Genomic DNA, 10,589 nt, shown 5'->3' on the forward strand with positions numbered 1-10,589 from the left:
ACTTATTAGTAATGAGAGCTTAGGCAAGAAGTTTAATCTCACTGAAGCTGTTGCTTCATCACTAAGACAGAGGTAAGACCTCTCAAGTTGTGAGAAAGATTAAGGTTAATATTGATAAAATGTCTGTCACTTGAAATGTAGAATAAATGATATACCTTTTTTTCTATAATTTTTCTTCAGGAACTGGTATACAGAAGACCTGAAATATTTGCAAATTAAGTAAATTATTGTAATATGGGACATAAGTTCTAAAACATACAGATGTGGATTTGAATTCAACTATTCCCTGAATTAATTTAAAAGCATAATAATAAGTTTGGTACAGGAGAGTGGTGATGAGGATTAACGTGGTAATTTAAAGAAGCAACAGACGTGGTAGTTCACCTTACTCTGCATGCAGTAATAAATACTTATGTCAGCAATGACTGATCAAAATCAAGCCCTAATGCCTAGTTATAAACATCAAATACTTTTGGCAAAGTGTCATATTAGTGAGATATGGCAGTTTTAAGTTGAGATGAATTTTAAGTTATGATGAGTTGTTTTTTTTGTTTTTTTTTTTCCAGTACACAGGCCTCTCACTGTTGTGGCCTCTCCCGTTGCAGAGGACAGGCTCCAGACACGCAGGCTCAGAGGCCATTGTTCATGGGCCTAGCTGCTCTGCGGCATGTGGGATCTTCCCGGACCGGGGCACGAACCCGTGTCCCCTGCATCGGCAAGCAGACTCTCAACAACTGCTCCACCAGGGAAGCCCATGATGAGTTTTAAGTTAAGAAAAACTGGAATTTAAAAAATTGTAATTTTGGGAAATAAGTCTATACTCCTCTAATCACAGTGCAAGTTAAAAACAATATAGAACACAAAAAGATTTGGTAAACTGAAGCAAGAGCATCAAATATCTGAATTCTGCAAAACAAAGTTAATTTTTTCAGTTATAAATTGGAACTTAGATATAATGTGGCAATAGGTGGGGATTTTCTTTTTCTACCCAAATTTATCTCAAATTAATCCTTGTTCCAGAGACTACTAGGAGATTTACCAATTATATGTTCCCCTGTTCTCCCTGGGCACACAATTGTTTTGGATCTAACAGCCTTTCTTGTGGTTATATAAGGACAAGGGACTGAGTTCTATGCATAGCTAAAATGGAATGTAACTCCTACGGCCATCTTGGAAGTCACATCTTAAAGAGTAAGGTCTCTGCTAATTTCTAAATGACTGCATGAAGGAAGGCTTCCCTGCTGACCTCTTCCCTTGCCCAGTATTGTTGGAAAAGCAGGGATGTGTTTAGACCATTACATATTTGGGGTCTTAATTATTACACCAAAAACCTACTCTAAATAGTAGACTCCCTCTGAGGCTAAATTTACTATTGCCTGAAGGATCCTAATATGAAATCCCCAATGTAGCCATATACTGCATTGACACTGTGAGAGTCACCAAGTCACATTGCTCCATATACTTTAGTATTTTTTCATAGGTGCTTTTTAATGAATCATTTTTTTTAACCTCTGGACAATTTCAATATTCTCCATAATTCATCCAGAATACAAAATTGTCAATGTTGCATAAAACAGTTGACATAACCCAGAGGAATAACTAGACATAAAATAAGGCACATATAATAACACATGAAAAACATAATCTGTATGCCAATGCCATACTTTAATTAGCAAGAAAATAGAGGAAATTCATTACATCCAGGTCAAGAGCAACAAACATTTTTTTTTTAATGAAAGTAATTGATATGCACTTCTAAAGCCAAGAAAAGTCTAGGAGATTTAGTATAGAATCACAAGAGATAACATAACCCAAGTAGAATAAGAACCATTGATATGAAGCTGAATGAGATATCAAAGATAGTAGGCATGAAGTGTTTCCAGCTATTCATGTTGATCTTTAATAAGGATACTGACAGTCTATCAAGGAAGAAGAGTATGGTTAAAATCACTGTATGTATAGTTTATGGGTCTGTAGTAGTCGGGCATGTATCTAAGAGGTTGGCATCTATAGGGCAGGTATCTCAGAGGTTGACAATCATAGGAAATGTAGTTCCTGGGTTGACAGCCATAGGTCAGGCAGGTCAGGAGTTGGAGGCCAGGAGGCCATAGTTCAGGTAGCTCAGTGCTTGAGAGCCAAAGGACAAGTAACTTAGAAAATGGCAGCTCAAAGGTTGTCTACAAGATGCTGGCTGACAGGAACTGGAACCACGGGCTGTGATAGGAAGAAAGCTAGTTTCTTGATGAGATCTGGACACATCAGAAACAATTGGAGAACATCCAGGAGGGCTACAGTCACTGCTCTCACAACTGGTTGGTAGGCAGGTCATGGGTTTGCCTCAAGTCTCATGGCAGTTGTCATGGAGTATGTTGCTGCCCAGACTGCTATGAGGAGAGGAAGGAGCATCTCCACAACTCACCTCAGTGGAGCATAGAGCACTGCGTGGGTAACAGGAACATGGCAGAAATTCCCAAGGAAGTGAGAGCTGTAGTTTCTGGAGCATCAATTTTTGAGAGACAGAGTGGAGTTAGAAGGTCAGGCCATACTTAAATTGCAAAGAACAGGTTGCTGAAGTGTGGTTGTTTGTTGGACCTATTGTTTATCTTGGCTGCTGGGTGTTTTTTCCTTCTATAGCCCATTCTCCTGCTCATATTTCAGAGCCATTTCTATGGAATCTCATTAGAGTATTTTTTAATGTCTACCAAACAGTCCTCCCACGAACTTATAAAATGTGTTTTACCTATATCACATCCTTCAGATTCCTTATCATTCCAAAATCAATCTGTCTTCCTTGCCCAATCTCTCTTGTAGTATAGGTCAATTGCTTCTTTAGGAATCATATTTGCTCATAAGTCTTGACAATCCCTTGAAGTTGCTGTTAAAACCCCACAAATGGAGCTGCATAATGCGGAAAAATCATTTATGGCCACTTTTTTTTTCATAAAATGAAAACATATACATCTAAATGCTTAATACGATTAATAATGTATTTTTTGAAATGATACATGTTGAAAATTCTTAATTTGGGAATTGAAACTTACTTTGCATTCTTTGGAGACACAACCTAAATTCAAAATCTAATTCATTTATCTGAGAAACTTGACATGAATGTCATTTCAGGTGTATCTTTCCCAGTGAAGAATGGTGACCTGGGAAGCTGCAACTATCTTTGTTAAGATCCACACCTAAAGAGACTATATGTCACTGTTCTTTCATTGTCATAAAACCGAAGGTGTTAGCACACATATTTTTATAGTTGTTATACAAAAAAAAAAAAAGGACATATACCTCTTGGATGTTTAAGTGAATTTCAGCATATTATTGCACATATAGAGTGTTTATATTTGTAACCTCTTTCCATATTACTATTTTTCAGTGAATATCTTTCACATATATATAATTCATGTTTTTGAAATAATATTTTGGAAATAATTCATATTTTCTTATTACTTAACTAAGAAAGAGAATCTAACTTATGATTGAGTTGTTTTCTAAAGCTTTATTCATCTGTTGATTATTTGGAATCAGAATGTATTTATATATGAAAAGAAAATGGAAATTTCTAGACTACTCTGCTAAAAAGAAAAATGTTTTACTAATAATAAATAACTCAATCCAGACCACGTTATTCAGATAAGTGGACTTTTATGAGTTCCTTGAAGAGTTTCATTTAGGGAGACTACTTATATCATTGTGTCTCTGGAAACATGTCTTGGTGGGAAAATAATAGATATTTTACAGAGTAGTATTCTTGCTCTGAGTTGTCAATATGGGGATCATCATTCTGAATGGCATAGTAACAAGAGCTGTCATGTGTAGTTGGAGTGAAAAGAGCCAGACTCGTGACTGACACTATCTAGTTATAATAATGTAGCATGTAACTTTCTTGAGCTTTACTTTTCTCAAATCCAAAATGGACATATTAAACACCATCTCACTAGTATCCTTCAGGATTTAATGGAAAAAAAAAAAAAGGAGTATGTGAAAGTCCCCAAACATTGTCCACCTCACACAACCTGAATGAAGTGGGTTTGAAGTTACTCTGACTGGGTCGTGAGGCACAGCAGTCATGGTCAAGGTGGATTTGACTGAGGCAACTTCTTAGATTGCTGACCAATGCTGGCTTTTTAAGTTACAGCTTGTGGAGAAGGCACACTTTTTCCTTAAGAGAGGCATTCCTCAGTCAAGAACACACAAATAGCTGAACTTTCCTACTAGAAGCTATAAAATCTCTCATGGCTCATTTATGCAAATTTAGTAATTAGATGAGTCATTTCCCCATTTACGACATGAAGAAACTTCCATTCTGGCATTGAGTACACAGTTACTCCTGTGTAGGTATATTCGAAGTCACATTTATATGGAATCCCTATAATATTGGTAGCACTATAAACACATTTTATGATCTTTGGATAAACTGAAAATGGAGTGAGTCAGGCTGTAATTCTCTTTGCTGAGTAGGGAAGTATCTGCCATAATTATCAGCATACTCCAACTTCCTTGCGTTGATGTTTAAGGAATTTCTTTTATTAAAGATAAACCAACTGACCATTTAATCTATAAATGCGTACCACAGGAAACATATCTTTTCTAATTCTGGAACATGATATTCTCTAATGATATGTGACCCTCAAACCAGTTAAGTTCCCAGATACACACAAAAGTTTGGGTGTTTCCATGATGAATGACACATCGTGGATTTATCCTTTAAATATATCACAGCCAACAATGGAATTATGCTTTTGGGTTATTGGATTGAGGATATTCTGAATTATTTTTCTCCACCATCAAATACCCCTGACACAACTAATTGGACTTCATTGCAAATAAGGAATATCTTTTCCTTTTGTTATTCAGTTAGTGCACAAGTCTATATTTAGTGAGGTAAACAGTGCTGACTTATCTCCAATATAATATATTTACAAGTTCCTAATGTAGATAAAATGTCACAAGTAACAAAGACATCAGAAATGTTGTTATCTCTCCCCTGAGGCCAAATATAACAAAATAAAACAAAACAAAAAACCCTATTCATAATCTATTCAACTGCCTTCTAAAATGGATTTACGTACAAGGAGGTCAATTTGTTATTTTGAGCACATTGATTAGCCTAGATGTGTAAGTTTGGGAATAAGATCCAGAGGGGGTGGAACTTGTTTTCATTGGAGATTAAAATTTTGTAGTTCTCAGAATCAATTCAAATAAGAATGAAATGGGGAAATGACAGCAGAGGAGCTGGTATGGGAAGGGGATATGATATATATAATGTTAAATGACCCACCATTTGACCTATCTTCCCAATAATATTATTCATTTATTTCTTTTGGAAAGTAGAGAAAGGCTGTGTGTAGTCTCTGGGTGGATAATTAGTGGACTAGTGACAACAGGAGCAGTAAGCAGCAGGACTAAATCCCCAGGGAATTGTAGAAATAGCAGGATGGTACAGGATTTTCATAAGTTATGGAAATGGCAAGGATTAAAGTCAATTATAGCCACTTGTGAGAGATGACAAAATTCTGTACTTTACTATGGCTCTATCTGTATTTCATGTTATGAATTTGTAAAGGTAAGAGAGACCCCAATAAATCACCCTGTTTTTCCATTTTATTCAGTATTTTTTCTCTGTGTTTCATTCTGGATAGTTTCTATTGCCATGTCGTGAAATATGTTAATGGTTTCTTTGATAGTGTCTAATCTGTTCATGTATTTTCTACCTCAGGTATTATAGTTTTCATCTCCGTTTTCTTTCTATCTTTCATTTCTCTATTTAATAAGAACAATCTTTCCTCTAGCTTCTGAAATATATGTAATACAGGTATACCAACCGTTTTAATGTCCTTGTCTAAAAATTCTAGCATCTGGATCATGTGTGGGTTAGTTTTGATTGATTGATTTTTCTCTTTTACTATAGGTCTTATTTTCCTGCTTCTTCAAATGCCTGGTAATTTTTGCTTGGATGCCAGATATTACGATTTCACTTTCTGTGAGTTGCATGTTTTTGTATTATTATAAATACCCTTGAGCTTTGCTCTGGGCCAGAGTTAATTTATGTGGAAACAGTTTCATCTTTTTGGATCTTGCTTTTAAGCACGTAGGGCTAAAGCATGGTTTAATCTAAGACTACTTTTGCCCTAGCACCATGGGAAAACTCCTCTGAGTTCTTTACCAGTTTTCTACTCTGTCTTGTATGAGGACAAACTATTCAGAGCCCTCTGTGAGCTCTGAATATTTCTCCATCAGTTCTTTCAGGTGGAAGAGTTTGACAATTTAGTGCAGTTTTCTCACATGCATGTACTGATGAGTAAGGTTCTGAGTAAGGCTTTGGTGGACCTGCTGCCAATCTCTGGAAATCTCTTTCTGTTCAACTCTCTCCTCTCTGCCATTCATTCTCTCCTCATGCACTTCTTTGCCTATCTTCCAAAGTCCTGAAAATCCATGTTTCAAATGTGTTGCCCAGTAGTATGATTACTTTAAGGGGAAGAATAAATCCTGTCCCTGTTATTTCATCTTGTTTGGTAGCAAAAGTCCAAACCACCCCTTTTGAATCTCTGCTTTCATATAGATAAACATCTAATAGACACACTAAAAAAAATCAATTTACCTTCTTTTTGAATATATTTACATATAGATCTCATACTTTGTAAAACCTATTATAGTGATATTCTTTTTTCTGTAAAAATCTTATTTATGTCTAACAATCACCATTCCTGTTTAATCTTAAGCCATTCTTTTCTCACATATGCTCACATATGAGCATAAAGAGCAATTTCTCAGGATACCTTTCATGAAAAAACAAAAAAAAACCCCAAAAAACTCAGGTTCCCCCTTTAAGCTAAAGTCCCACTTTAACTTTTATCCACGGAATGGAGATTTTACACACACACACACATATTCACTCTTAAGTAGTTTCTTTTCCTTTGTTTTGCAAGTAAAACAAATAGCAATACTCTGTCAAGTGTCCCTTGAATATGAAAAGAATGTAGTTTTTCAGCTAACAAATATTTAATTTCCTGTTAATACAAAACAGAATGATATTGACAGTGTAAGTATCTATATATGCATTATGTGATCATTTATGTTCTTGAAATTTTTTATCTTCTTTTTCATAATAGTTTCTATTTAATATATCAAACATGATATCATATCAGGCATCAAAAACTGGTAAGCAGTTATGATATAAGCATAAGTTTATTATTAGGAATACCTTGATGAAGTTTACCCAAGCAACACCTCTCTAAGACCAAATACCCAATGAGTCTGCAAAGTTAAAACATAACATGCTCATGTTGAATATACATATCTCCCCCAAAGGTAATATACAAGATGGACCTGGTGCATTCTCTCATGCCAGGAAGTAAAAAAATTCTCAAAAACAAAGGTAAAATCTAAACAATTATGAGGATATGTCAAAGAGACACAAGAACCAACTGAAAGAACTCTTAATAATCAATACTGGAACAATTCAAACAACAAACTAAATAATATAATATTAGATTATATTCCAAAGTATAAAATACATAGCCATGTGTCCCCACTGATATAAATAAATCATTATAAATAGGGAAGAGTTAAGAAATCTCCTATGTGGATGGATTCCAAATAATGTATGTAAATGTTTCTCCCTTGAAGAAGTGGAGCATCACGTCCACTTAAGTAAGAACCACACACAGTGACTTCCTTTCAAAGAGCACAGTTATGGACAAAGAGGAAAAACAAATACTTTACAGCAGAGCATCCTGACAAACACTCCCTCTGCCAAGAAATCAAGGTTGATATCAATAATGATGTCATGTTGATTGTATGTACTCTCGATACGGAACTTTACTTCTGTGGTGTTTCTCCTTAAAACACATAAACCCAGTCTAATCCTAAGAAAAATATCAGGCAACTTCAAATTGAGGACATTCTACAACATTCTAAGCAGTCCTTCTCAGAATTCCCAAAGGAATCAAAAACGAGAAAAATTTGAGAAACCATCACAGCCAAGAGTAGCTTAACAAGACATGATGACTAAATATAATGTGACATCCTAAATGGGAACCAGGAACATAAAAAGGATTTTAGGTAAAACTAAGGAAGTCTGAACAGAGTATGGATTTTAGATCATAATGATAACTTCATTAATTGTGACAAATGCAAATACCATTGCAATTTATTATTAAACTTGGTGTGGGAAACTAGGTGTGGAGTATATAGAACTCTCTGTATCACCTTTATAACTTTTCTGTAAATTTAAAACAATTCTAAAATAAAATATCTATTTAAAATGCAAACTACAAGCTAAATTATTTACTACTCAAAAATTGAAGAGATTTGTTTATTTCATGTCTTCATCAGTTTATACCACAGGCTATTGGGATTTAACTTATTTTGTCAAATAAGCTACTATTTAATCACTTACATTTTGGTACCATTCAGGTATCATTCTAAAACACTTTATCCTATTTATCTCTTTTAATTTTTGTAGCAGCTTTCTGAGGCAGGAAGATTTGATTTCCTCATAAAAATAAAAATTTTTAAATCTAGTCAAGGGACTTTCTGATGGTCCAGTGGTTAAGAATACACGTTCCATTGCAGGGAACGTGGGTTTGAGCCCTGGCTGGGGGATTAAGATCCCGCATGCCATGGAACAACTAAACCCATGCACTCTAGAGTCCGCGTGCCACAACTAGAGAGGCTGTGTGCCACAATGAAGATCTCACGTGCCAAAACTAAAGACCCGACACAGCCAGATAAATGAGTCAATAAATAAAATATTTTAAAAAATCTACACAATGTATCAATGTCACAGAATTATTAAGAAGTGGAACTGAGTCTACAAGCCAGCTCTTGTGACATCTCCCCCATCATGAAAATGTTTGTTTTGGTTTCTTTTTCATTTGATTATTGTCAAAGACAAAAAAAAATATGTTACTATACCATTTTTGGATGCTAAGTAACACCACTGTAGCCTGAAAAATCAATAATTATAATATACTTTCCTAAGTGAATCCCCCATATATAATCTACTGACCCTCTACTAATAAGAACAGGACAATTGATTATAGCTTTTCTTATAGTTTATTTCTCAGGAAATGAAGCAAATCCAATGGTCTCCATGGTGAAAATCTTTTTTATTAAGTTTCCAGCATACCACCAGACAGTATCCAAGCAAAGTAGAATTTAACACTTGTGACAATTTAGTGGCTCTATTTGTGATGAATAGACAGTAGATGTAAATGCACCATTGATAGATATATCTCAATGTCTTCATGAGTTCTGGAAGCTATTACTTCAAAAAAACACATGGTTTTCTGCTTTTTAGCTGATTACAGAAAACCAGTACATTACTGGAAAACCTAAGTGAGACTCTTGTGACATTATACCGTAGCAACTCATGTGACTAATTTACCAGTACTACTGAAAAAACACTGAGAACAATTGAACCATTTATACACAATACGTTTACTCCTCTGTCAAATTGTATTTCTATTTAAACTCTCAGAGTGCACACTTTTCAGTAACTGGTACAGTTAATATTTTTAAAATATCATTTTGAAAATAACTTTACCTTTTTTTTTCTCAGTTGCAGAAGAGTTGATGGAATTCCAACACACACTGATTCATTATGAGGGACTTACACATATATTTTACTCAACAATCACTGACCGCTCTTCCACACCTACACCGCTCCCACCATGTGTACTTAGCAAGTTTTATGTTTTTAATTATAGTGGCTACTTGAAGACTCAACAACAAGATTGCACAAATTTAATTACCTGACATCCTTGAGAACCATGACAAAGTAGAATAAACTCCAAGTACTGTCCTCCTCACTGGTAACCTGGGAGTCACCACTGAATGAGGTTTACTCCCTTCTAGTCCTATGCCCATGAGAGCCTCAGAATCAGGGCCTGAGAGTGGCTTTAATCAGAGTAGTTTATAAATTATAAAATTAAAAAAAAAAAAAGTTAGGATACCAAAATCCAGAAGGATCCAAAGAAAATATTACAACATGGTACTTGGCACAATTTTGAAATTTAATAAATACTTGCTTAATGAATCAATGAAGAAGTCAAAAATCACTCAGGTTACATTTGCCATTCTTTATCAAGTGGACATAGCCCTCTCATTAATTAAAAATACCAAAAATTCACTATAATAAACTAATGAATGTTAACAAAAGCCTTATTTATAGCACCTGAAAAAACATATTTACTAGGAGTTAAAGCAACTTTTTTCTCACATGCTGGAAGACATGTGAACAAAAAACAAGTTAAAGACTGTGCTGTCCAGGAGCATCTTGAAACAACTAGTATAAAAAAATCTATCTAACTATCTATCTATCTATCTATCTATACCTATTTTCCTATCTATCTGTCTTTGGAACATTTCTGTAAGAAGTGATAGATGGAGAGACATTTTTATCAAGAAATCCCAATCCTAATATTGATTGTGCTTAACCAAACTTACTGGAAGATAAATGATACCAGATGCTCCACAGCGGACACAAGCATCAGAAATTACCAGATTCATAAATCAGAGGTCTAAAGTGACTGGACAATAAGCCTAGTGGTTGAACACTGCTATGTACCTAGTCAATGACTGCA

Source organism: Mesoplodon mirus, assembly GCF_964341445.2.
Source record: "Mesoplodon mirus genome assembly, chromosome: 6".
In the NCBI taxonomy this organism is placed as follows: domain Eukaryota; kingdom Metazoa; phylum Chordata; class Mammalia; order Artiodactyla; family Ziphiidae; genus Mesoplodon; species Mesoplodon mirus.